Raw genomic sequence first — 26011 nt, forward strand, 5'->3', positions numbered from 1 at the left:
CTGCGCCTCACTGATTCTACATGCCTTCGGCCCATTTGACTCACACATAATGCCCTGCTCCTGTTCTCTCCAGGATACAGTCTAACTTCCTTAAAATATTGCAAATAATGAAGCAATAAACATCTTTTACATACAACTTGGGTTTTTCTAAATTCAAATTTGGTCCCTGGGATAAATTCCCAGGGTTGAAGGGTATGTGATATCATTATGTAGCAACACTTCCACACTTCTGAAAGTGCGCACTAATGCACGCCCCCCAACACACACACACACATTCTTTTCTAACATCAGTGATTTTAGTGTTTGTAGGAAAAAAAACTCTTAATTTTTGTGCCCTGACTGCCTGTAGTTTGTTTTCTCTTTTAAATCAGATCCAAGTTATTTTTTAATCAAGAAAAGTCATTTTAATTTTAAAGCATTATGTATTTAAGCATCTTCCTCTCTTCAGTTTTTGTTTTCTTTTATTTTGCTTTTACATGCATATTGCTCTAGGTTATAGAAACTTTTTCCTAATTGGCAGGCATTTCACAAGTTTTGCAATGCAGCAATTTCTCCCCAGTGAACTCTTTTAAAAAGCAGGGAAGGGCTTACTTTTTTCTAGGTGCTCTAAGTTAATAGTAAAAATAAATAAGGGGGGCCACATCTATATTCCAGTGGGTAATAGATTCCCACTAGCTAATGAGCCATTTTCTCTTTTTAATAAAGAAAAAGTTAGTAGGTGAGGTTTCTGGATCCACAGATATGGAAGACCACCTTTGAACTGACTTTCAGCAGTTTGGGGCAAACTTTGGGCTGCCCTGGAATTTTCACCAGGGTAAAACAATAGCTAAATAAGTGACAGGGCTCTGGGGGACTATTCCTCTCTCTTTGGGGGACTATTAAGGAATCCTATCCAAGGACGTTGGTGTCATACTTAGAAATGCCAGACTGATTTTATATGATCTCTTCTGGGTTAATGGAGAGATCTCAGAAGAACGTGGATCATTAATATAATCCATTGGCTTCAAATAAAACTTACCCTCTCTAGGTCAAATATACATTTTCAGTAACACAACTTTTCCTCAAACTGGGATTGGTCTGGGAAATACGGTTTTGAAAATGCCTTTATCAAATGCTGTCTGTTCAAGACTCTGACCTGCTTTCTCATCCTTACTGACAACCTACAGAGATCATAAAGGCATGCCTCTGTCTCCAGCTACAAACCTACCCACACTTGTCCCCATACTGCCTTCCTATCTGCTCAATAAAGCTTCCAGGAGGGAACCATGATGCCCCTGCCCCAGAACCTTTGCACATGCTTTTGCCTCTCCCATGCCCTCCATCCCCACCCCACCACTTCCTCCCGGTTTCAGCTCCTGCAGCACTTCCTCAAAGCTTTCCTTGACTGCTCCTGGTGGGTCAAAGTCCCTCTTGTGTGTCTTCCTAGCATTGTTTACTTCTTGCAGGCGTCACTTAAGATTTGTGCTTTTGTTCACTGTCTATCCCTCTGAAGGGATTAAGCCTGGTAGAGGCAGGGCCAGTATCCATGACCATCTCCTGTGATTACTACCCCAAGAGTGATCAAGGCTGATCTGAGAAGCCCACCCATGAGTATAATCTGCAAAGTCAAAGAAGAGATGCAACCTGAGGCCCCTGTGAGATGGGAGGTCACACTGATCACCACGAAGGTCATGCCCTTTATTTTGGGGGATGTAATGAATAAATATTAACAGCAATAGGAGATGAGGACAATGTAGCTATCTAGGGAGAAGGAAGACCCACGGGCCCCCTATGAAACACAGAGGCACCACTTCTCAGCTCTGCTGCCGTCACTCTAGTCAAAGCCCCCATCAGCTTTACAGTGGGCCCGTCACATCCCTACTTCCACTATGGCTCTACAGGATCCACCCTCTGCAAAGGTCTAACAATCCCAACAGAGCCTCATGTCTGTCCTGTGAGCCGGGCCCAGCCCCTGGCCTGTGCAGCCCATGCCACTTGGTCCTGACCTGGGTCCCCTGTCTCGCTCTCCTGGCCCACTCTGCTCTAGCCACACTGGCTGCTCCTGGCTACCTCTTACACGCCAGCCCTGGACTGGTTTTCTTTGCTGGAAAAGCTCTTCGCAGCTGTCCCTTCTGTCATTCAGGCCTCCGTTTACCTGTCACCTCGTGGGAGAAGCGTTCCTTGGCCCTCAGGCCCTCGGTTCTCATCCTGTCCTCTCACTTTCTTCCTGGCTCTTGTCTCTGAGTTGTTTTTCCTGTTGGGGTGTTTACCATCCAGGATGCACACTGCAGGGGCCTCCTTAGCACGGGACTAGGTGCTCAGCTCCTAGAGGTGCCCGGACCAGGAGGCACTCCGCATAGGTTGGCTGAGTGGAAGAACCAACATGCTCTGAATTACCATCGATGGAAAACACTGTGATTGACGGAGTTGATTGCAGCAGGTTGGGACTGGGAGGGTCCTAGGATCCATCTAATCCACCACCCTGAGGTGGGCATCCGGACTCTGCCCCAGCTGTTGCAGGAAACCACATTTTCCCAGCCTCCCTTGCAGCTCGTGGGGCTGCCTCACCAAGTTCTGGCTGTCGCAGCCCCAGGCAGACCTGCAGCTTCCCAGTAGGGCCTTGTGGCACTGAGCACCCCCCTTGCTTACCTATTTATTCCCTTTCTGCAGGCCCACAGGCTTGGCAGGGACCTAGCCTCAACCACAGCATGAGGACACAGCCCTGGAAGGTGGCAGAAACAGGAAGGACACGGGCAGCACCGCCTTGCTAGCCCCCACTAGCTGGCTGTTAGGGCACATGGGACAGAAACAGCTCCCTCCGTTTCGCCCACGTGCTTGGGGCCTCCTTGCCTCCTTGTCACAGCAGGTTTGCCTTTACCTCTGTGACACAGACTGATCAGGGAAAAGTTCGTCCCAGGCACTGATGTTTGATTGGACATGGAGGGATAAATAGAAATTTATCAGTGGAGAGGGAGGGTAGAGGGAACTAGGGTGGAGGCCAGAAAGCCCTTAACTGACTTTAGCCCAGTGTTTCCCCAGAAAAACATCCTACTCATTAAACACAGATTTGTGGGGGTCCCTGCACCATCACCCCACTGCCACCACTCAGACCTTCTGAGCCAGAATCCCCAGGGAAGGGGCCCCAGGATCTGAATTCTTACCCAACGCCTCTGGGCATTCTTGTGACCAGCGAATTCGGGAAGCCCTGGGCTGGGCATGCAGGCTGCCAGGGAAGTCCAGGAACCAAGCTGGGAAAGCTGGATTGAGCCAAAAGTAAATGGCCTTGGATCCTATAAGGAACCTTAACCGTAACACACAGACTTCTTTTCTTTGGGGGGAGAAGTCACAATTCTTTTAAAAATGTAATGAAAGGTATAAGCTTTTACCCAGAAAATGCTTCCCCCAGACATATGAATACCTTTACAGGGACCCAAGATTCCCATCTTTGGAACCCAGTAGAGGAACCCTGGAGGCAATGGTTTCAATCAAGACAGGGCCCTGCATACTAACGACACCCTCGTGGTGGTGTACGGTGCACAGGGGTGGGCGGGTGAGGGGCTCCAGGGGAAAAGTCCAGCTAACGGCCTGAGAAGCAAGTGAGGGTGGACGTCTGACCCAGGAGGACTTTGCAGGAACAGAAGAGGTTAGAGAGAGGAGATGGGAAGGAGGCCAGGGGGTGTGACCCGGACCTGGGCAAGAGTCTGGGGGGTGAAGAATCCAGAGGGAGGGAGGTTTCCTGCTTAGAGAACCCTGTGGAGACAGCGCGGGGGATGCGCAGGGAAAATGAGTCCAGTTCTGTGACGTGTCCACTTAACCACCGTGAGTGGAGGAGTGAGCGATTCGGGGGGCAGCTCCCAGAAAGCTATGGACTTTCAGTGGAAGTTTAGAAGGGGACTCAGGCTGAAGGCCTGGTGCTCTTGAGTATGGATGACAGCTGACCCCTTGGGAGTCCATGGCCTCTTCCAGGGAGAGGCTGTAAAATGAGATGGAAAGCTAGACTCTACAGAGAGCACCTCCCAGGAGCCCATGAAAGAAGAGAATCAGAGGAGACCAAGCGGGAGACACAGCAGCAGACAGAGGCAGAGACCAAGGGGCAGAAAGGCAGAGCTAAACGATCCCTCCAAAGCCATTGGATTGGGCAGCTCAGAGGTCACAGCATCCCTAAGGGTCTTTTTCTTTTTTAACTGCTAACTCTGCCATGAATGTCCTTGTCCTTAGTAAAAGCACAGCCCAGTATTGAGGGGTAAGAGACAAAACGCCTGCAATTTACTTGCAAATGGTTTAGAAAAACAATTCATATGTATATTGATGAGAGCATGATGATAAAACGAATATGGCGCAATGTTCCACGACGAGTGGGGAGTCTGGGCAGAGGGCTGGGAGTTCTTTGCAATAAATACTCTTGCAAATTCTTTAAGTTTGAAATGATACGCACACAGACAGCTCCTTGCTTTTAAAAGAATGCTCTGAGGCAGCACAGGACAGGAGTGGGTCCTGCGTGTCTCGGAAGAGTTTGAGGGTGAAGGGAAGGAGGCGCTATCACCGAGAAGTGGGGTGTTTTTTTAAAGATGGGGATCGGGGAGAAGGAGGAGGTGCTTGGGCAGGCTTTTTAGGGCTGAAACAATTGTCCCAGAAGGGGGAGAGGAGGAGGGTGCCCGGCGGGAGGAAACCGCTGCATGGGGCACCGGGGTGCGCCCAGCCGGGGACGGGCGGAGGAGCCCCCCCCCCCGGAAGCGGTTGCCCTTTTAAGGCTCCGCAGGCGGGCTCTGAGTCACGGCCGCCCTCCCGCCGCCGCCCCGGCCCCCCGCGCGCCCCGCCCCGGCCCGCCGCCTCCGCGCGTGGGTCTGCGGGCCGCGGCCTGCGCGTTCCGGGCGGCGCCTCCCCGGCAGCTCTGCGCGGGGGCCTGCAAGCGGCGGGGGTCTTAACCCGCGCAGCCGGGCCGTGGCACCCCGCCCGCGGGGGCGCGCCTTCAGGGCCGGGGTGCTGCCGGGGACCCGCGCGGGCGAGGCCCCGTAGTTCCCGCCCCAGCCCGCAGCGCGCCCGGGCTCCCACGGCCTCCTCCCGCTGTCCCCGGCCTGCCTCCCGCCCCTCCGAGGCCGGCGCAGTGCCGCACTAATGCGGGAAGGGTTTGGATTCCGACTGAGCCTGGGTCTCACACGTTCACATCCTCCTGGACTCGGGTCCTCGGGGCGCTGCGTGGTGCCGCGCAGCCCCAGTTCAGAGACAGAAGAAGGGCCTCTTCGGAAGTGCACGAGTTACCCCGGGTAGGGTGGGATGGGGTCCTGGGGTGCAGCCGCTCCCTCCCCTGCACCCTGCACTGGTGGGCGTTGCTCTCGCCCAAAGAGCCACCGTAGACATATAAGAAAGACAAGAGGGGGCATAAAGAACGGGCTTCAAAGCCTCCGCATGCTGGCCCCCGTATATTAATCACGGTGACTTACAGAAATTTCCCAGGGGTGCCCAGAGAGGGTGAGAACCTGGAGTCCTGGAAGACTTTGGGGCAAAAGCCCTGGGTTTGGACTTGAATGCTGAGATGGCTTCACCGTGTAACTGGCTTGCTCAGGCCTGGTGGAGTCTTTCAGGGGAATCTTCGGGGCTCTCCAGCCTGAAGGCGCGACTCAGCGTGGAATAAACCCCATCTTGGTCCTTCTGCATTTGCCTAGAGCAGCCAGACGGTCATGATCTCTGATGAGTCAGGGCCTTTTGAATTTATTTTACATTTATTCTGAAACAACCCCGGATTCGGCTGAAGTCACCCTCACTCAGCTCTAAACTGAAATCCCATTTGCCCGGCAGTTGGGTTTAAAACCAAGGATCAGAAGATAATGCTCTTTTGTTTAATTTCCTTTTACTGTCCAGAAAATGGGTCTGTGGGGGGTACTGGAGAGATTGCAGACCCACGGTCTGAGGCAGAGACTCTTCATCTCTTGGTGACCCGGGGGTGGGGGCTGCTTCCTGATGAGCAGCCTGGGGACCCCTCCGTGTGTTTTGGTCGCTGGTAGATGGATGGGTGCGCAAAGGGCAAAAGAACGGTAGAAAGAGAGCTAAGCAGGAAAAAACGCTCCTAAACTGGCCTCCTGTGGGAGCCAGGCGGGCTTCTATAAAGCTCAGCCTCGGGCCGGACACCTTCAGGTGGTTCTGGAGCTCACAGCCTGGGAGGTCACAGCGGGCAGATTGCTAGCCTGAGGTGTTCAATTTTCTTAATTTCTGCCCTGTAGGAGAATGGCCACTTCAGTCTGCTGGATGCTGGAAGCTTCCCCTCGGTGTGGGCACTTGGTCATGATCGAGGGTCCTGGCCTATCCAAAAGAGGGCAGGCAAACACCCATTCTAAAATCTGACTTGAACTTTGAATTTTTAAAACACTGCTTTCTTCTCTTAGTTTCATTCCTTTATGCTTTATTAACTTAAGTTATTTATTGAATAGTTAGGAAAATTATAGCTTCAAAGAGCAGAAAGGCAAAAAAGTACTTTTAAAGTTATGGTTAAGTATAAGTCTGGACTATAACCATAGTTTCCTCTGTGATTTGGGGCTCATTTGCTTATGTATATACTGAAATTCATTCCATTTCTTGTTACCTTTATACTTCTGGAGATGGGAGGAGTATGTTCAAAATGTAATTTTGTGAAACATTGAGCTTTTTGAAGGAAACGTCATGAATAAGCGTCACACATCCTGTTCCTGCATAGGAGCAGCGTGTCAGTCCCAGCCTCCAGTGAAACTGATGAATGACTGACCTGCCTTGGGCAGCTGGTCCTGGAGTTAATGCTCGGCCCAGAGTGCTTTCCTTTACCTTCTGTGTTGCGCACAGTTCAAGCAGGGAACAGGCCCTGACACTCGTACTAAGACAGCTGGCAAGAGCCTCGGCACTGCCCTGGGCAGAGTCCCCCAGACTGTGACTGGCTGGGAGAAGCTGGGGGCATGCAGTCACCTGGAAGGCCAGGGAACCCCTCCATTCACAGATGTTCTAAGACGGAGCTTTATAGGAACCCTAGAAAGAAAATATTCTTCCTCTTAAATGATTTACCTATTTCTAAATAATGACAGTCACATCAACCATAATCTATTTCACCATCACTAGTTTGATGTGTCCAATAACTTACATACACGTTATAAAGAAAAAGTTTTGCTGAGGAATAAAGATCAGAAGGAAAACATTTAACTTACTAAGAGAAACACGTTTGTCATGATTTGAGAAGTCCTCAAACGTAGATTTGTAACTTAATATTGATTTAAGTGATTCTCCTCTGGTCTCTAAATAAATCTCCAGAGGACAAGATTCTGTTTTCCTCTAGTTTGAGTTTTTATACAATTTTGAGGGTAATATGATTACATTTCTTTTAAAATATTGAAGGGAGTCAAAGTATGCCACCCCAAAAGATGCTACTTTGACATGAGGATTATTATTTGGCACGTGAGATAAAGCAGACACAGGAAATGCATTCTGCCCTGACTCTGTCTGCATTTTTTTAGCAGGGCAAAGGTAGATGTCCGAGGGCGAGATGCTCACCCACCCGCACCCCAGGAAGGGAAGAACCACCTTTATCACTGCAGTTGGTGATGGCACCACGATGAGTCTACATAAAATCTTACCGAATAACCTTGTCATCCATTAGTTTCCCCCAATATTTATCTTCCTGCAACTCAGCATTCCCAGAATCCCATATCTTTTTTCCTTTGTCTTGTCACTTCTCCACGATTTACTGTCCTTTGCTAAAACGGTATATAAGCTCCCCAAGTTTAACTGCTTCTTCAGGTCTTTATTTCTTTTCTATGAAGGCCCTGTGCACAGAAAAGTTAAAATATTAACACCAAACAAAATGTGTATGCCTTTCCTCCTGTTAATCTGGCTTTTGTCAGCTTAATTTGCAGGCCCCGGGCATAAAACCTGAGAGGGAAGGGGAAAGGATTTCCCTCCCCTACAATATTCTTTAATTAGATTGATTAATTAAGTCTGATCCATAAAGTTTTATTATATGATAAATAATTTGGGGACAGAAAAAGCCAGTTTATCGCTATAGCACAAAAACATTTGAAAATTCTTTCTAGACTTATTTGTATCCTCCTCAGAACACCTAAGAATATCCATTTCCTGAGTCTGGAGACCAACAAATAAGAGATTCTGACTGCGGATTTCTCCAAGTTTAAAACAAAACAAATATGAACGCTTTTCTTCCTCGGAGGGTTTTCTTCCCATTTGCTGGGTGATTCACCACCTGGCTGCTCTCACTGGCTGTGCTAATTGGTCATCATTTACTGACAGGAGCCAAGCCTCTAGTCCTGATCCTGGGGGGAACAAAATGTGAAAGTGTGAAACGGAAATGGCTCAAAGCTTCCTCGGATTGGGTGGGGATGAACCAGAACCTGGGAGATAAATGCACTGTAGCTCAGTGGCGAGGCCAGAGAGAGCCCTCGTCAGCACCTACGTCATCACCGCCGCCTTTGCCGTCCTCCTGCTCGCCCCCCTCCTCCTCGTCATTGCTGTAGTCCCGGTACGATCACGGTACCTGCCTGTATATGTTTGTATGCTTCATCTCTTAGCCACGGATGATCAAAACCCCTCCTGGGGCTCCATCCCTATGCAAGACACCACGGTGACTGTCCTGGGATACCCGTGAGCACAGCGCATCTTCCTGTGTGCAGGGCAGCAGATGCCAGCTGCTCCCCAGGTGCAGAGAGAAGACGAACTGGTCCAGATGAGGACCAGTTTTGTCTTCTCAGAGAGGATGAAGAGCTCCCAGAAGTAATTTATTCATTCATTCAACAAAGATCTGGAGTGCTATGCTGGATGCTGGGCTTATGGGAATGAACCAGGCAGAGACGGGAATGAACCAGGCAGAGACGGTCCTGACCTCAGCCTTCCATTTCTCAGTGGAACCAGCCCTACCACCTACTGGGAAAAGAGAAGAAAGCCCAGCTGCTCACTGGTGCTCATAAAGGTGTGAGACGTTCCGGGGGTGGAGAACCTTCTGCAGAGAGCAGCCCTGGGTCACGCACGGGGCTCACAGATCAATGAGGAAGGTTCACGGAGTGAAAACCAGAGCTAGGGGGTGGGGAGTGGGGAAGAGGCCCCTCAGAGGATGGGGAAGCAGGAGGCCTTGGGGGAAGCATGCCTTCCGGGAAAGCTGGGCTGGGGAAGCTCTCTGGGAGAGACATGAGTCACCGGGTGGGGTGCTCCCAGCCAAGAGGAGCGGCCAGGCCACCGGGCCTGATATGGCCACAGGAGAGGTGATGCCTCCCCAGAGTGCTACCTGGAGAGACCACCTGTCCACCCTGCCTGCCCACTGCACCGTCTGCGCAGCCACACGGTCTGGGTAGCAGCATCAGGAGACAGTGGGGTCCTGGGGCCAGCACTGAAGGAGGCAGTGGACAGTGTCCCCAACCTCTACCTGCTGCCTCGGGAATGGGTGAGAGAAGATGGGGTGCTGGACAGCTGGCTCTTTGGATTTGGGCTTCCTGGATCTTGTGCACCTTAAGATACCAGAATGTAGAGGCTCTTAGTGAGACGCGGGACATGTGGGTCAGGGACAAGACTGTTTGCCCGAGGCCTGGCTGAGGGCCCAGCAAGCTTCAGCTGCATATTGTGGAGGAGGAAGCAAAGTGCCCAGGAACCAGTGATCTGGCTGCTCTGGAGAAGAGCCGTGTGGCGTAGGAGGGGCCGGACGGCAGGAAGTGCCCGGTGATTCACCTGGGGAGCAGTGAGGTGGGCAGGGTGACGCCTGTGGCCTGGAAGGGGGTCTCACAGACTGAAGTAGGCGGAGCAGGAGTGTCCCCCATCCACCACACCACCGGCTGTCAGTCTGAGGGGTGCGGGCAGAGAGGGACCTCTGGTGGAAACACGAGAAGGACAGAGGTTAGCTGTTGTCACACATACCCTGGGCCACCTGGACCCAGGAGAAATTCCATCCTGTTCCTGACAGAGCTCCCCAAGCAGGCAGGGAGCAGAGTCTGGGAGTAAGACGCCTGCTGGAGCCTGTCGTGTGCATCAGACTCCTTCACCCACCAAAGCTTCTTAGCACCAGCCATCAGCCAGGCCCTGGGGTAGGTGCCAGGGACACAGTGGTGATCGAGACAGACATAGTCCCTGCCCTCCTGAACATGACCTTTCCATGGCAGAAAGCAAGCCAATACCATAACCAAACTAGCAAACAGACCAACAACCGCAGGTTGACCTCGGCACCATGAAGAAACAGGGCTCAAGATGGAGAAGAACCGAGGGGGCCTGTGGAGGGAAGGTAATCAGAGGAAGCCTCCGGGAGGATGGGCAATTCACCTGAGACTGAAAGGGAGAGAATAGGCTTGTGAAGGGGACAGGACAGGTGCAAAGGTCCTGGGGCAGGAAGGAGTTGGACATGTTCAAATAATGGAAAGAACAGAGTAGGAGTGGTTCAGGGTGGGCCTGGGAGAAGGGCCGGGCCTTTCAGGGTGCTGAGTAGGGATAACATGATCTGCTTCATCTTGTAAGGAGGCCATTTTTGCTACTGTGTGGAAACTAGATTATAAGGGCTTTTGCCAAATTCTTGATTTGCCTTATTAACAAATTCATGTTTCAGAGGAACTACTCCCAGGAATGGGCACCATATGGAGGGGCTGTTAGCCAAGTAGAAAGGGCAGACACCTGGAAATAAGCAACTCTGTAATCTTAGGATTCATGATATCAGTGAAAGATCAGAGTCAGGCATATTTTCTAATCTTCAGCTTGGATGATTTCAAAAGGTATTCAGGAGTCTTGTGACCCTAAGACATGCATCTCAAGAGCAAGGTCAGTTCAGAATTGTCAGAAATTCTGACTGTGTGATTACAAATGACTCTCTTTCCAATGAGGGAAAAAAGGGCCGTGACTGTAACCACCATTCCGCAGGACAGCTGAGATTTTTAAGGGACAGGTTCCTAAAAAAGACTCTGGACAAATACAAGAGACTGATAAGGATCTCCAACAATAATCTCAGGAATGCAAAGCTCTTAAAAATGATTAGGACAAGACACCGGGGACACAGCAGACAGAGGTGCACTGTTGCTGGGAGCCACAGGGCAGAGGAACTCCTCGTCTCCTGTATCATTTCTGCATTTTTGTGTCCGGGAGGTGTCTTCAGGCAAAGATGGAGGAAACCTGATGGACGAGGAGGACAGTCAGGAGGGGCCTTTGTGAGGACAGGGCTCCTGCCGGCTTTGCTCTCTGCAGTATCCCCCGCACAGCTGGCCCCAGGGAGGCCCCCGTTACTATTTGTTGAATGAGTGAATGCATATGCACGCATGGACGTCAGTGCGGGTATGATGGCGCTGCTACGCTAAAGATACACGTAAGAGTCCAGGCTGGGGGGGCCACAGGCTCTCTCCCTGAACAGGACTTTGCCCCTTTCCTTGGCTTCCCAGAGTCTAGTTTGGCTGCCCCTGCCTTGCTGGGAGCGTTGGCGGGAGGCAGCCTCCCCCAGCCCGTACAGAAGCTGGAGGGGCGAGCTTTCTCCCCTTCGGTGGCTGGGGCACGGATCTGAGATGTGGACCTGGCTCGTGGGGCGCTGGACCTGTGTGGGAGCAGCGGCTGTTGAGAGATTTTGCCAGTGGAAACAGTGCAGCCGTGGCATCGTTACCATGCGACCCTACGGGTGTGCTGGCGTGGGCCCTGTCCCCTGCAGTGCGTGCTCCTGCCCCATCCCTGCCTGCCTGTCTTTCTTTAAAATGTCTTATTTTGAAATAAGCGTAGAACCCCAGCAAGTCACAGTGACTGTAGAGAGGTTCCATGTGTGCTTCCCCAGCTGTGGTGACACCTCACATAAACACAGCATGATCCCGGGACCTGGTACCCGTGTGCACGGCCCCGGCTGTTTTCCGTTCTGCTGTTGAGCCTTCCTACTCGTTGCTGCTCCATCCAACATCCTTCTGTACATCGTGTTTCTGTCTAAATTACCCAGAGTCAGTTTTCCCATTTGTAACTAAGGGTCTGGTTACCTAACCCTTGAAAAGATAGCAGGGCAGTCGGCGTCTGGAGGTGAGGAAGGGACTCGTGGGCCTGGACCCAGGAGGCTCGGTGGGGTGCCGGGGAGGCTCAGCCAGAAAGAAGCCCCACGCGCGCTGGTGGGAATGTGTCTGGGCGTTTGCTGTGAGCGGTGGGAGCTGTCCGAGGACTCCAGGACCCAGGGGACGAGACCGGAGAGGCCTCGGTTGCCAGGTGGGGGATGGGTTGGGAGCAGTGGGATTGGGAATTGGTGACACATGGTCCAGAGAAGTAAGTGGGGCAGGAACGGCCGGAGGAGGAGACAGCTGAGGAAGCACTTCGAGGTGGACCTGGCGGCTCTGGGCTTTGGTGGAGACGAGAAAGGAGGAGAGGAGCAGAAGGAAGAGGGGGAAACTAACTGGAAGATGACAACGGCTTTGCGTCATAGCCTCGTGCTTTGCCTCAGTGCAGATTAAGTGACTTGCACAGCTTCTCGCAGCTTCGGGGAAATGGGAAGCAGCCCCCCTCAGAGGCTTCGGGCACCCGGCTTTCTCGGCCACATCATTCTGGTATGGAGGGATCACGGCGTGGCTCAAGCCGTGTGACGTGGTGGCTTCAGGGCCTGCCTAGAACCGCTGCTCTTTCCCTCCTATGTGACATGCACTTCACTTGGGAAGAACCCCCCCACCTGGGCCCTGTGTGTGTGAGACCCTGGGGCCCAGGGCTTGGGGTTGGCAGCAGTTACAGGGCTGGAACAGATAGCGGTCTCCTTTCCACCCTCTAAGTTTATCATGATAACACGGTGATAGCTAACATTTCTGAAGAACTTCTGTGCCAGGGACTTTTTTAAGTGCTTCACACCTTTGAACTTATGTTTGATGCTTGCTAGCCCACCAGGTAGGCTGGGGTGGTTCCTGTTTTCCAGTGCAGTTGAGCAAAATACAGGAGTTGGCAGATGGAGACCACAGTGCCATTTTTATTACTGAACACAGAGGATGTCCCAGAACCCGTTTGGCCTTTCCAGGTTCCCTCACCAAGTGGACTTGCCAGCTCTGCCCTGAGTTAGAAAGTCACCAGCACCAAGGAGCAGGGCCCAGCTGGCACAGAGGGGGCCCAGTCCCTTCTCCCAGGCACACTGGGCAGGGAAGCTGTCCCCTCCTGGGGGAGGGATGAGTGGAGCAGAGAGAGGTCCAGGCCCCCCACGTGGAGACACCTCCCCAGTCAGGGACAAAGAAAGGAGTGGTGTTTCAGGGGATGTTGGCAACGGTGCTTTGCTGACAGGAGGGAGCCAACAGTTCTGATGGAAGGAGGGAGTCCAGGGTCAGAGGCTGCATAGACAGCAGGGCAGGAGGCCTGAGGGTCGATCTAAAACCTGCAGAGCAGTAAAGGTGCAAAGCTGTGGGCAGACATGAGAGTCAGCAAGGAGGCAGAATGGAGTCAGCAAGGAGGCAGAATGGACCAGACTTGGTTTGACTCTTTAGACGCAGAGGTGACTGTGGCCCCTGGGCCACGGGGCTGTTCACTGAGACCCAGCGCACAAGGGAAACAGACTGGAGAGAGAGACAAGAAGGCTGGTTTAGAATAGAGCTGCTTGGCCCCAGGGCCACCCAGGAGAGACTCTGGCTGGAAACTCATGTTTGAATCACCAGCGTGGTCACTCAGGAAATATCTGCAAGCCCCTGCCATGTGCCAAGAGCTTTCCTAGGTGCTGGGAGTGTCAGAGGAGAGAAATAACTGACCAGATTCCTGCCTGCAAGGAATCCAGAATCTAGTGGGGGAGACAGACATACCAGAAAAACACACATAAGTAAATATGTGGTGGGGAGGGGCTATGTTGTAGGTGCTGGAAGAGCAGCGGGGCTCGGGGAGGGTGTCTAACAGAAGCAGGTGACAGTGAACTGATGCTGGGCTGAGAAGAGCACACCAGGCAGAGGAGAGGACGCAGGCAGTATATGCAAAGTCCCCTTGGTAGAATGGGGCTGGTCCGCCCAGGGAGCCAGTGAGGGCCAGACAGTTGTGATCATGGAGGAGAGACACGGCAGATGGAGTTGATAAGACAGGGAAAGCAGATCATGTTTGGACTTTATTCTAGGTCCCGTGGAAGTCATCCAAGAGTTTTACGTAAGGAGGGAGAAGAGGCTCCTATAATAGCTCAAGTGAGATATTCTTGCCGTTGCATTGAAGTGATGGAGGGGAGATGGAGGGGTTGAGGGATCTGAGAAATCTTTTGGAAATAGAATCAGTAAGCCTTGGTGATTAATTGGACTTGGGGGGGAGCGATAAGGAGGAAGGCAGCAGGCTCCAGCGTTTGTTTTTGAGCAGAGGGGGAAGGGGTGCCAGTCACTGAGAGGGGCCAGGTGGGAGCAGGTGGAGTGTGACAGGCTGTAGGACATCGGGGGGAGGTGTCACAGCTGGTTGGAGATGTAGACCTGGCATGGACCAGATGTCGGGACCCTTGGAAGAAATCCCGAAAACATTAGTTAACCGAAGATGTTTAAAGTCATGCAGATGAAAGAGAACTTTAGAGTGAGTGGGGAAGAAAGCCCAGGACCAAGCCCTGGGGACCCCACTGTTTTAGAGAATAGGTGGAGGGATCTTGGATGAAGAGGCCAGAGTGGAAGTTGAAACAATCTCAGGCGGGTTCGAGATCCTTTTGGGTAAGTGCTGGGTGTGGTGGCAGCAGTGATGGTTGTCCCAGAGAAAAGGATGCCTCTGAATATGTGAGGAGCGACCACATGTCAGAGTGCAGGCTTCTTCTGTATACGCTTGCATTATGGTCTTTGGCTTAACATATGGAAAAATTGCCCAAATCCAGAGCTGCGCAGAGATGGCCAAAACGATCTGAGGGAATTCATCTTCAGATGACACTAGAAGCAGGTGGGTCTTCCAACTCTGATTTTTTTTTATTAAGGTATCATTGATATACAATCTTATAAAGTTTTCACATGAGCAACATTGTGGTTATTACATTCACCCATACTATCAAGCCCCCCCATCCCGTTGCAGTCACTGTCCATCAGTGTAGTTAAGATGCCACAGAGTCACTGCTTATCTTCTCTGTGCTACACTGTCTTCCCCGTGACCCCCCTACATTATGTGTGCTAATCACAATACCCCTCAGTCCCCTTCTCCCTCCTGCCCCACCCGCCCTCCCCCACCCCTCCCCTTTAGTAACCACTAGTCCCTTCTTGGGTTCTGTGAGTCTGCTGCTGTTTTGCTCCTTCAGTTTTTCTTTGTTCTTATACTCCACAAATGAGGGAAATCATTTGGTACTTGTCTTTCTCCACCTGGCTTATTTCACTGAGCATAATACCCTCTAGCTCCATCCATGTTGTTGCAAATGGGAGGATTTGTTTTCTTCTTATGGCTGAATAATAATCCATTGTGTATATGTATCACCTGTTCTTTATCCATTCATCTACTGATGGACACGTAGGGTGCTTCCATATCTTGGCTATTGTAAATAGTGCTGCGATAGACATACGGGTGCATATGTCTATTTGAATCTGGGATCTTGTTTTCTTAGGGTAAATTCCTAGGAGTGGAATTCCTGGGTCAAATGGTATTTCTATTTTTAGTTTTTGAGGAACCTCCATACTGCTTTCCACAATGGCTGAACTAATTTACATTCCCACCAGCAGTGTAGGAGGGTTCCCCTTTCTCCACATCCTCGCCAGTATTTGTTGTTCCTTGTCTTTTGGATCCAACTCTGAATTTTATTGCTGTAGTTCTAGCTCATGTCTGAGACAAGGGAAAAAAGAATTTGCTGTATTACAAAGTTAGCCTTTTGGTAAAAAGGTAAGTAACTAAATCCAGTCATTTGTCACATCTTTGTTGAGCTCCTACCACGTGCTGGGCACTGGGATACGGTGGCAAGTGCCAGAGGCAGAGCTGCCCTGACTCATGGAGTTTGGGGACAGACTGGTCCCTGCATATGTGCATATTTACCTTCTATGGAGAAAGGGCCAAGTCAGCCATCATTTCCACATTGTCCTAGGGGCCACTGGAGTGTAGCAAAAGGTCGCTGTTGAAAGAGGGCTGCATCCGCGGAACAGCGCATTAAGTCAAGAGGTGAAACATATGGTCTCCGGCATTTAGAAAATCATTAGAAAGTTAAATAGATGTGTAACCGCCCTACTCCTTCATCAACACTTTCCCTTCCATCAAAAGAGAAATTTTCCGTGTTATTAACCACCGACAGCACCCCCCGCGGTGACAGTGGCTAGACGGGATGTTTCAGTGCTGAGTAAGCTGCCCTGGCCGAGGCTCCATCGCTGCCTCCCAGACGTCCTCCGGAAGCCACAGGTCTGTGGGACAGGAAGGAGCACCCACAAAACCAAGCGTGGGTGCTGAGCTTAGAGTTCCCGTGCCTGTGCCTCTCTTGAAACGCCGCGCTCCAGTTCCGTCAGCACGCCTTCTCCCCCTCAGGAAGGCCTGCAGGCTCGTGATCAGCCTTTGTCATTCCTTCATCAAATATTTATAGAGGGCCCTGGATGAATGGGGGAGGGGTGGCCTCGGAGGGTAGAGAGTGTCGGGCAGGGGTCTGCGAAGGCAAACAGCAGAAATCAGCCAGCTGATTGTGAGGGAGGACAGGGTGGCAGGCAGTCCTGAACACAGAGTGGGCAAGGAATGGGGAGGCGCGGGCAGGAAGACGGCAGAGGGGGTGGCGTGGGGGGCAGGCTGTCAGAAGAGCAGCAGCTAAGAGGCATTCTCTTCAGGGCACCACCTTTGAAATAAATCTCCTCCAATTATCTTGCTGTTATAAATTATAATGCCACGAGGGTCAAGGGTCAAATTCCAGAGGGGAGAGTCTGATTGGCTGAGGTTTTGCCACACGCTCTGGAAAAGTGGGGCACACTGGTTGACACTGTGTTAGGGGGCAACAGGCAGGTTCTCTGAAGCAAACCAGTTACCTTCTAGTGGGGGAGGCAATGATCGATCCGTGATGGGGCTGACAGGAGGCCCTGGGATCAAGGTCTGCATGTACTTCTCATGGGGTGGTGAGGTGTCGCGGAGGAAGCTGAGCCTCGCCGAGGGAAGGGGAGGGTGTGTCCTGCGGAAAAGGCTCATTCAAAGCCACGGCAGGGGAAGGGTGGGCCAAGGAGGGGACAGCTTGGGGCCGCCGCGGCTGCGGGGGAGGGGTTCCGGAGATAGAAGGGACAGGCCGGCCGCCAAGTGGTGGTCCGGTCTTTTCTAAGTGTGTTGAGAAGCTGTAAAAGGATCTTAAAAAAGAAAGTAACATGATCTGATGTTCATTTTGTAAGATTGCCCTGGTGGTAGAGCGTCTTTGGGGTGCGCTCTCTGTAGGCACTCAGTCAGCCCCCGTCGTGCTTGAGAAGAGGACGTGGACCTGCAGGGGAGGAAAAGCTCCTCCTCCACCCTCGCTTTATGAATGGAGTGTGTGAATTAAACTGACAAAAGACAGATTAGTCAGAGACAAAGCATACACACAGTGAGTCTTCCCCATACATTTACGTTCCCACAGTTTACTGCCGCAGAAGCCCCCGTTCCTTTGTCTGCCACTTTCCCACAATATATCGCCCTTTGTTAAGACGGTGTGCACGCCCGCCAGTCTGATCACTTCTCTGGGATTCTGCTTCACGTCTGTGAGGCCCCAGGCACATAAAATTAAAAACAACATGGCACAAAGGTCACTCACTAAGGCCTGTCTGCGCGGGCTCCCCTTGGCCCCCTCTCCCTCTCCGGTGATGAGCTGCTCTCCTCCTCCTCCTCGGATGGGAGAAGGGTGGGGCTGGGGGCACCTTCCCAAGGGGAGATTTTGTCCTGCTTTGGGCAGATGGAGGGCAGAGCCCTTCCTGAATCTACTTATTCTCAGTTGCCTTCAGCCCAAAATAATCCTTATGCCAAAGTAGCATATTTTGGGGTGGCATAGTCTGATCCCCTTCACAGGCATGGGGCCAACATCAGGCAGGGCAAAAAAATAAGGGAAGGGCAGTTATTATAGGAAGGAGAAAACACATTCACAGATGCAGGGGACCGGAGTGGGCACCTGAGAAGTCCTGCAGCTCAAGGAAGAGCAAGCAGATGCTGTGGAGCCAGCCCAAGACCCAGGTGTCCTTGATGGTGGGAAGGAGCCCGCAGGCAGCAGGCACCCGAGCAGGCAGGCCACGGACAAGGCAATGAGTGGATAAACAATGAAGTCCAAAGTCTGCAGCGGCTGAGGCAGGCAAGAGGAACCGGCAGGGCCGCAAGAAAAGCACCCGAAGGCAGGCTGGCTACTCTCTGTGTCCGTGGTTTGTCTTCCTGCCAGGAAGAGAAGGAGATGCAAAGACCCACGTGTTCTGGAGGGGCCTCGCTGCAGGGAGAACAGCCTTCCCGGGTCTCCTTCAGTGGGGAGCAGCGCCACTCAAGGACAGGGCCTCGGGGGTCGGACAGTTGAGTTCACAAACAGCAGCTTTTCCTACTTATTCTAAGATTTATCTGCACCAATGCACAAAGATATATGCCCAAGGATATTCATCAGGACATATGTATAATAGCCAACAAATAGACTAATAAATATGGAAACAGCCTAAATGTTTGTTAATAAGGAACTGGTTCAACAAATCATGGGCAGCCATACAATGGAATATGGTGCAGCCACTGAAAAGACTGAAGTCGACCCACCTATGTGTGATGATATAGAATAATGTCCAAGATACTTTATTTGAAAAAATCAAATTGTAGAATAATATTACAGCATGATCTCTGTGTGGAAAAATAGGGGCATACAAACATGCTTGTATGTGCATTGAAAATTTTTGGAAAGAAAGACAATGTTAACAGGTTTTGTCTGATGAGAAGGGCTAGGGATGGGTGTTGTAGACCACAGATAATATGATCATCTGCATAAAAATACAGGAGAATTTTGGAATTGAGTTTATCATGGTTGCTGGATTTCAGATTAATGTATAAAACTCAAGTGTATTCCTATATACCAGCAACAATATAATTTTAAATATGCCATTTACAAGAGCAAGGAAAATTATATAATGCAGGAATAAATATAATAAAATATGTGTAAGACTTTTGTAAAGAAAATTATAGAACTATAAATATAAAATTTATACTTTATAAATTATACAATTCACAAAATTGTTTAAAATGGATTGAAACATACAAAGGGAAAGCTATATACAGTCTTCATGGATAAGACTGTGCAGTATCTCATAAAGATGCTGTTACACTTCATATTAATATATAAATTTATTGCATTACAATAACAAACCCCAAAAGGAATTTTGAGGAATGAAGCTTATCCTGGAGTTCAGATGGAAGAGCAAACAGCCAAAACGAATTAAGACCATTTTGAAGAAAGAAGGCAAGGTGGGAGATTGGGGGGCTTGTTCTTCTAAATAGCAGGACTTATTATAAACATACTGGAATTAACACATGTAGTATTGAGCCAGAAATAGACACACAGACTAACGGGACAGCCTCAAAATAAACCCGCAGATATGTGGGTATATTTATGTGATTGAGATGGCAGTTGTGACAGGGTTTAGGACAGACTCCCTCTGTGGTTTCACTTTGGATTCAATGAGACCGAAAAATGACAATGGAATGTTCTTGGGGTGAAAGGGTTTATCCCCAATTTATTCCCACAGTGGCAGGTCAATCAGTAGAATCTCGTCCCCTCAGAGCGAGTCTGCCCGCAGCAAGCTGGTCTCTGCCTCCGGGCCTCTCCGTCCCCACAGCCGTCTCAGGCTCTGTCCTCAGCGCTGCCACCACCCCAGTCTCATCTCTGCTCTCTTACAGCCTTGCAGCCGTGCCACCGTGTTGCCCAGAGCCCAGAGCGGAGCTCTTTATATAGAGTCAATAGCAATGTATTGCCCACACATGTTCAGTGAGCTAGCCAACCAGGGCCAGGCAAGAATCCTGGCCACAGGAACCTTCACTTTATCCACACCCTCCAAATTTGACACGTTGGCCTATTGAATAGTTTAAGCTGATGGAATCTGAGAAGCAGCAGGTGCAGGAAGGGCTCTCTGACCTTCCCCTGAAGCAGGCCACAGACTCTCATGTGAGAAGTGCCCTTCTTACACCTGGAGGAAAGGAGCCTCCTGGTCTCCCAAGGCGGAGGGCCACCGGGGTCCTGAGTGAACAGGCTTTGCTAGTTTCCCCACTTGACCACCCTTAGTTCTACCCTTTTGTCTACATCATGTTCTTCCACGACTTCCCACTTTTTATAAAACGTAATATAAAATACTCAGGTTTAACTGTTTCTTCAGGTTTTCATTTCCACGTGAAGGCTCCGGTGTCACGTAAAACTTTTATTAAATAAACGTGTGTGCTTTTCTCATGTTACTCTGTCCTTTGTTACAGAGCACCAGCTGAGAACCTAGAAGGGTAGAAGGAAAAATACATTTTCCCTCCCCTTCAGTAGACCAGAGATACAAGGATGGAGTTGTCAGTAATTGGTCCTGAGCAACAATTGCACATATAGAAAAAATAAGTTAATTTACTTCACACCAAGCCAAAAGTCAGTTCCAGGTGAATTGGATGTAAATAGCAAAATTCTAAAACATTTGGAAGAAAAGTTAGGAGAATATTATATTAAGAAAGGATGTCTTAACCAAGATTCAGAAAGTACAAGCCACAAATAAAAAGACCGACAATTCCTTAAAATTAGAAACTTCTGCCCATCAAACAACACCAAAAACAAAATGACAACGCGAGCCCCACTCTGGGAAGAGACAAATGCAGTTTATAATCGATTAATAATTAGACTTTACAAAGAATGCCTAAGTAATTGAGTAAAAGAGAACCCAAAAGAGAAATGATTCAAGACTCTGAACAGGATGTTTGCAACGTGGAAACCCAAAGGGCCAGTGAATAAGGAAATGGGCCTGTCTTCCAAACAATAGAGCAATGCAAATTCAGATCATAATAGGGCGTCATTTTATATCCATCGGATGGAGAGAAATGAAAATATCTGACAGTAGCAGAGTTGGGAGGACACAAACAGCCTGGACCTCATAAGTATGAACTCCACCTGTACCTATTTTGGGGAACCAGTTGGCAATCCAGAGTCAAATGCAAAATGTGCATTTCCTATAACAGAGCAGCCCCACCTTCTAGAGAATCTCTTATGCATGTTCACACGGAGGCAGGCACACCCACAGTCAATCCAGCTGCATTCTTACTAGCAATAGTGTGCGAATTGTCTAAATCAGGTCAGCCAACCAGACCAGGGACCAAATATGATCCACTGCCTGTTTTTGTAAAGTTTTATAGGAACACAGTCACTCCTATTTGTTTTCCTGTTGTCCAAGGCTGATTTCCAGCTTCAATAGCAAAGTGGAATAGTTGCAACAGAGAAGGCTTGGCCTGAAAAGCCTAGAATTTTTACAGTCTGATCCTGTACAGAAGTTTGCTGACCCTGATCTAAGTACTTATCAGGGAATATAGATTAGTAAATAAATGCTGGTATATTTTAAAAATAGGTACTGTAGAGCAGTGAAAATAGTAGATCACAGCCAGCCACATGTGTCAACATGGCTAAAACTTGAAAACATAACATTGTAAAAAGCAAATTACAAAATGATACATATAGTTTGATGCTATTTATATATAGTCTGGATACATGCACAACATATGCATGTTTAGGGATACATGTGTTTGTAATAGAATTAAAATGTGCATGAAAATACCAAATTCAGTAAAGTAGTTCTCACTGGGGAGAGAGGAACCAGGATTAGGGGTCATTGGTCAGGGGTCAGGGTACATATGGAGCTTCAACAGTACTGTTAATAGTACATTCTTTAAGTGATATAACAAGCAAATATGGAAAGATGGTCTGGTGGGTACATGATTGTTCATTATTTTTTTTCTGTACTTTTCAGGATATTAGACATTTTCATGATTAAAAAAACAAAGCTCCGGTATCAGGTGCCCCACTTTGGCTAAGCTGATTTGGACAGGTCACCTCCCTATTTTTCCCCTCCTTTGTAAAATGGGGGGCTGCGTTAGAGGATCTGCCAGATTCTAAATTTAGCACATTCCTGTACGAAATCCAGTGACTCATCAGCTGATGGATGGATAAACAAAACACGGTCTACCCACACTCTAGAACATTATTCAGCAATAAAAGCAATGAAGTACTGATGGATGCTACACTATGAATGAATCCTGAAACCATCGTGCTAAATGTAAGGGGCCAGACACATACTGCATGATTCCGTTGATATGAAATGTCCAGAGCAGGCGAATCCATAGAAACAGCAAGCAGCTGAATGGTTGCTTAGGCCCGGGGAGAATGGGGGGCTTGGAGGGGAGACAGCTAAGAGGTGCTGGTTTCTCTTTGGAGTGATGGAAATGCCCTAAAATGGGTTGTGATGGTGGAAGATGTAGAATTGTACGCTTCAGGGGAACTGTGTGGCATGCTAGTTATATCTCCATAAAGCTATTAAAAATAAAAGGTTTCATTTTCCAAATGGTAAATATTTCAATGACCCTGTGCAGATTCCCCCAGCTGCAGCGGTGAACTGCTAAGCAGTGTTACAGCTAACAGACACTTGGGTGTTGGTGATCCTGCTACACCCAAGACAAGCTTTGCAATTGCACAGATTTGGATATTGGAAAGAGAAAAGGGATTCTGGTGTCCCCCAGGGCAACTTGATTAAGGGTCCAGGCTCTACTAGTCCAAGTGCACCTAGGCAGTCCGCTACACCCACACCTGGAGGAAATAAAATTCTGACCGTGGCTGTTGTCTTTGCCACCAAAAATAAATAAATAAATGAGAATACTGGTGGCAAATGGGACATTGAGGTTTTTCACGATGACGTTTTCTGGTCCAAGCATGAGAATCCAGTAGCTTTGGTTGTTTCATAACAGAAGTGAGTTTGTTTCCAACTGTAAAAGTGATTTGTGCCCGATATCAATTTTATGGCCTTTCCCTGGGTGTAATGACTGGAAAGTGCCCAAGGAAAATCTCTGCCCGAAATGTAGACAAGCTCCACACATATCCTCCTGTCTGCAGGGCTGAGCGCTCCTGGGAACTGGCAGGTGATTCCATTATTTCTACAATGCAGCCTCCTACATCCACAATAAAAGTTAATGATTACGCACATACTTTTAGACATTTCAAAAGGGTCTAGACTGAAAACATCAAAAGAAATCTTTGTATGTTCGCTGTTTAGAATTCCACGTGAGTAGGATTTCAAAGATACTTCAATACAAGCCTGAAACTATTAGTGTATTTTTTTTTCTTTTGTCATTTCAACAGTCCCAGGTAGGGAAGCTCTGTTAAGACTCTCAGAATAGGTCTAGGTTGTAAATTATGTTTCAAAATGTTAAAATGCTAGAGTATTAAAACAGAAATGCCAAAGGCAGACCACTTTGAAATGAGCAAATAACTTTATTCTTTATAGGGTTAGAAGCTTTCATGTCTTTCTCTAAACATTGTAAATATATTCCTTCCCCAGTGGGAAGAGAATGAAATAGAAATAGAAAGTTGGTAGTAAGTAGTTAAACTAGTAGTTACATTCTGATACATGTAGCTGTAAAATTTTAGAATCAAGAAGATCCTCAATTCAACTTTTTATTTCATAAGAAGAGGAAACCAAAGTTCTAAAGGGTCAAAGGACTTGCCCAATGTCATCAGCTCCAGGTCCCCGGAGAGTTGACACATCAGGACTGACTGATGACTCACGGGTGGAAGTGCTCACAGGTGGAAGGTCACTCTGAGCCCTCATTCATTCACCCAGCAAGCATTTATTGAGCACCCACTGTGTGCCCAGCATGGGCTGAGGATTCATGACCCCAGCCACCCTCCTGGAGCTGACCTCTCGTGGGAGGGGTGGGGGAGATGGGCAGCGAGCGAGCAGGTCCGCAGACTCCAGAAGGGCTGTGACACAGACCAAAGGGGCTTGGGAAGGGCCTTCTGAAGAGACTTGGAGCTGAGACGTGCATGATGCAGGGTCAGCAGGAAAACCCAAGAGGAAGTGCGGGCACTGGACGGGGAGGCCACAAAAGGGCACTGAGACAGCAGCCACGGTCGGTCTGGGGCTGAGCCAGGGGGCAGCGGGTAAGATGCTCAGCTGAGGAAGCCAGGAGGGGTCCTGAGAGAGAGTGACGGAGGAGCGGAATGGATGGCGGAGGCAGGGGAGACCTGGAGGCTGTGAGGAGCTTTGGCAGGTGTCCAGGTGAGTCGAAGGCGGTGGTCCAGGTGCAGGGGTCGTGGCGGGCAGGGCAGCAGTGCACAGGCTCATTGTCTGGAGCTGACGGGAGCCTGCCGCCTTGTCCAGCTGGTCTCTATGCTCCTTGGCCCAGCACCTGGCCTGCACATCTCCCCTCTGCCCAGGGGGGCCGCAGGGACGCCCCACCAGGTACCCTTCTCCTGTGTGCTCTCTTAAGCATTTGTGACTGAGACTCACAGGAGGAAATATATTTGACATTAAGACCAGATGACATAACAGAGGCATATTCATTCAAATATTCTTATATAAGGGCATTGCTCCAGTATTTTCTATTTTGCTCTGTTTTTAAAAACGCAGGCTGCAACCTACAGAATTGATATAATGGCCGACTACTGGGACACAGCTGACGGGAAAACACTGCCCCCAGTGAGCCCATCTGAAGGTCCCCCAGCCCCTCCTGCCCGTCAGGCTGCAGATGAGTCCAGGGGCCTCAGACCACAGGACCAGTGGAGGCCTCCTCATGTCTGAATATTTAAACATTATAGATCAATTAACTGCGGTAAATAAAATAAAACATGTAGACCTAGCCTGGACACTAGGGGGGCCAGCGGATGTCAAGGGAGCCCCTGGGCCCCGGCCCACCGCTCCATGATCCACCTTTGGCTGTGCCGCAGGCCATCCACTCCGCATGTCCGGGCCCTGCTCCTGCCGCCCCTCGGGACCAGCTGCCCCCGCCTGGCCCTGCCATGTGGGAGTACACTCTCCAGTCTGGTCCACCGGCAGAGGGCAGCCTCTGTAGTTGGCTTGGGGCCATGGGAGGAGGGCATTCCGGGGTCCCAGAAAGCCCCAGGCCTACCTCAATGTGGGGGCTGGGCTCCCAGCTCTGTGGGGAGTGTGAAGGCAGTGGAGGACCAGTGAGGGACCCCCCCCAAGCAGGAGGCCCAGGGCCGGGCCCAGCCTGGGCTGCTGGTGACGCTCCCATCACGGCTCCGGCATACCTGCCTGCCCTCCCTGCCTGGGTGGGGCTCTGATGACTGGGATGGAACACTTTCTTAGTCCTGTTAAAAAGTTTTAAATAGGTTAGTTTGTAGCATTCAGATGTAAAAGGCCAGGTCTGATGTCAAAGAGGAAGGCCAGGCACCTGGGAATGTCACATGCCTCCTTAGAGTGGGGATCAGTCTGTCAGGTGCCTCACAAGCTGAGGCCTGGGGGCGCCCTTGGGGAGCAGCCTCGGCCTGTCCCCGTCTGCCCCGAGCATCTGTCTGCTCGGGTGGGCCCACCTTCGCGTGCACACTGTGTCCTCTGAGGCCACGGTTCTCATCCCTTCCAGAAGACCATCCAGATAAGATTGAAATACAATTGCAAGAGATGCCTGCATTATTGTTTTTGCTACTTGTAAAGAGCTACAAGAATAATGCATGCTCATTATGAAAATGGGTAAATTATAAAAGTATGGAGAAGACAGCTGGATAAGTCATGATGCCATCTGCCGTGGGTAGCTATCGTTAACATGTGATGCATTTTTCTGCTCTTTCTTTCCATGTGTATCTGCATAACTCTATACTTCCAAATGTGATAGTTTGAAGGATTTATTACCATATAGCATATGTTATTTTGATGCTCCCTTCTTCATTCAACTATTTCACAAACATTTGCACATATTAAATATTCTTTTAAGACTGGGTCATGACCATGTTTAAAGCTTTTGATAAGCCTTCCCAAACTGAACTCCAGAAAAATAGTAGCACTTGGTGTCATCACTAGCGGCCTCTGAGGGGATGGGTGTCCTGGCTGCCTCCCCAGTACTGGGTGTGAGTCTGTCAGAGAGGTGGAGGGTCAAGAGCACAGATCCTGGGCCCCTGCCTAGCAGCAAACCCCAGCTCTGCAGGTCACCCCGCTGTGACTTCGGGTGGGTCACCGGATTTTCTAGTGGAGGCACTGGCCAGCTCTGCCTGGGCTCC

The 26011-nt window shown here is 49.9% G+C and overlaps 1 long non-coding RNA gene across 1 annotated transcript in view; it reads left to right on the forward strand.

The window, feature by feature from the left end:
- Positions 1-24803, forward strand: part of LOC130683292 (uncharacterized) — a 145296-nt gene extending 120493 nt beyond the window's left edge. Inside the window, exon 5 of the long non-coding RNA XR_008996871.1 lies at positions 24408-24803. This is a non-coding gene — a long non-coding RNA (uncharacterized LOC130683292). The remainder of the gene's footprint in view (positions 1-24407) is intronic.
- The last annotated feature ends 1208 nt before the right edge of the window (positions 24804-26011 follow it).

The sequence above is a fragment of the Manis pentadactyla genome, chromosome 4 (genome assembly GCF_030020395.1).
Source record: "Manis pentadactyla isolate mManPen7 chromosome 4, mManPen7.hap1, whole genome shotgun sequence".
Taxonomy (NCBI): Eukaryota; Metazoa; Chordata; class Mammalia; order Pholidota; family Manidae; genus Manis; species Manis pentadactyla.